Source organism: Limulus polyphemus, unplaced genomic scaffold, assembly GCF_000517525.1.
Source record: "Limulus polyphemus unplaced genomic scaffold, Limulus_polyphemus-2.1.2 Scaffold16732, whole genome shotgun sequence".
NCBI classification, from domain to species: Eukaryota; Metazoa; Arthropoda; class Merostomata; order Xiphosura; family Limulidae; genus Limulus; species Limulus polyphemus.
In genome coordinates, this window is record NW_013682342.1 from 199 (window position 1) to 2783 (window position 2585).

The following is a 2585-nucleotide window of genomic DNA, read 5'->3' on the forward strand; positions in this document are numbered from 1 at the left end:
AAGGAAATGAAGGTTCTAACAGTTTCACCAAAGATAAGAAAATGAAGGTTCTAACAGTTTCACCAAAGTTAAGGAAATAAAGGTTCTAACAGTTTCACCAAAGTTAAGGAAATGAAGGTTCTTTATCTTTGGTGAAACTGTTGAAAATGAAGGTTCTAACAGTTTCACCAAAGATAAGGAAATGAAGGTTCTAACAGTTTCAAGAAAGATAAGAAAATGAAGGTTCTAACAGTTTCACCAAAGATAAGGAAATGAAGGTTCTAACAGTTTCACCAAAGATAAGGAAATGAAGGTTCTAGCAGTTTCACCAAAGATAAGGAAATGAAGGTTGTAGCAGTTTCACCAAAGATAAGGAAATGAAGGTTGTAGCAGTTTCACACAAGATAGGGGTGTGAATGTATATTTGTAAACACAAAATAAGGCAACTTACAGTAAGAACTTGCCCCACAACCAAATCATGAGAGAGTACAAGTTGTGGAGGATCTGAAATAAGAATTTAACAACAAGGAACAATTAATTATTTTATGGTTTAAATCAATAGATAGATGAAGCACAACAAGAATATTAATCTAGAAATATAAATCAAGGAAAATTATAATATTCTTTCTCAAAACTGTCAATTTATCTACGATTAATTTATCTTTCTATCTATCCACCAGTGTGATTAACAGTCTATTGGTCACTCACATGTGTGGGTAGAGAGGCTGGTCCAGAAGGAATCTTAACGTCCAAGCAAATGGCTTGATAATCAAAGATGTGAACTCTGAGAAAAACAAAATACAAGAGTCACTTTAGTGAGGTATCGAAAAACACCAGTTATAAACTATCTAGACAGAGCCAGATTTAGTAGTAACAAAACAATGTACAAACACCAGTTATAAACTTTCTTGACAGAGACGTATTCAGCAGTAACAAAACACTGTACAAACACCAGTTATAAACTATCTAAACAGAGCCAGATTTAGTAGTAACAAAACAATGTATAAACAACAGTTATAAACTATCTAGACAGAGCCAGATTTAGTAGTAACAAAACACTGTACAAACAACAGTTATAAACTATCTCGACAGAGCCAGATTCAACAGTAACAAAACACTTTACAAACAACAGTTATAAACTATCTAGACAGAGCCAGATTCAACAGTAACAAAACAATGTACAAACAACAGTTATAAACTGTCTAAACAGAGCCAGATTCAGCAGTAACAAAACACTGTACAAACAACAGTTATAAACTATCTAGACAGAGCCAGATTCAGTAGTAACAAAACAATGTACAAACAACAGTTATAAACTGTCTTGTTTGTTCAGTGTTTTGTTACTACTGAATCTGGCTCTTTCTAGATAGTTTATAACTGGTGTTTGTACATTATTTTGTTACTGCTGAATCTGGCTCTGTCAACAGTTATAAACTATCTAGACAGAGCCAGATTCAGTTGTAACAAAACACTGTACAAACACCAATTATAAACTATCTAGACAGAGCCAGATTCAGCAGTAACAAAACACTGTACAAAGACCAATTATAAATTATCTAGAGACAGTCTACAAATAACAATTGTTTACCATAATAAATAAACTTAGTATTCCCATAATTGTTTAATCTCGAAGTCTAAGTTCATAATGATTATAAAGCACATTCACATCAGCAACTGTTAAAATCTTCAGATTTCTCCACCATCAATTTTAGTTTTAGATTCCATTATCATTTGTATTAAAGTAAATATAATAACGACCTATATCTCCAGATTGTATCTTTATTAGCTCAATATTTAGCTATCCATATATCGTACAAGTTCACCAATCCAGTCGGATCTAAACGTCTCCTAATAAACTCCAGTTTACATTGAACAAAGTTTAGAATAATAGGTTCTACTGTATTAATTGTTCACACAATATCAGAATTAAAGATTGTATGAGAGAAAAAGTCTTACCTTCTGTAAACTTTATGGTTAATCATGGCTTTAAAAACTGTGGCGTCTATCTCCCCAAAAAACCTCCCAGTCTGTAAACCAGGGGAAAATATACCCATATAAAATTTCAAGAGTATTAAGCTACTAGTATTTTATCTCAGTATGTATTTTAGTATAGATATGAATTCCATATTTAATTATTATTATTTCCACCAGGACTTCTGTGTGTAGAAATACTCTGGTTGCATGTAAGTTGACAGAATGTTGGTCTAAAGCACAATTTAAGTCCGTTAAGCAACATAAAGCAGTGCGCTGTTAGAAATCATAATCTCTGTTTTCTGAACGATCGTTGATGGTAACAAACAGATCAAGGTTAACATTACACTACAGTTAAATGAGTATCCTGAACGCTATTATAATAAGCTTGTATGTGACACAAATATCTAATTACTACGTTAAAGTTGTATACAACACATATTTAACTACAACAATAACACTGTATATAACACATGTAATTAATTACTACATTAAAGTTGTATACAACACATATTTAACTACCACAATAACATTGTATATAACACATGTAATTAGTTACTACATTAATGTTGTATACAACACATCTTTAACCACCACAATAACATTGTATATAACACATGTAATTAATTACTACA

The 2585-nt window shown here is 31.6% G+C and overlaps 1 long non-coding RNA gene across 1 annotated transcript; it reads right to left on the reverse strand.

Moving 5' to 3' along the window:
* Nucleotides 1–430: 430 nt before the first annotated feature.
* On the reverse strand, nucleotides 431–2013 carry LOC111084325. The gene is made up of 3 exons (XR_002609498.1): nucleotides 1936–2013; nucleotides 688–763; nucleotides 431–483 (listed from the first exon to the last, which is right to left on the reverse strand). It is a non-coding gene; the product is annotated as an uncharacterized LOC111084325 (long non-coding RNA).
* Between the last annotated feature and the right edge of the window lie 572 nt (nucleotides 2014–2585).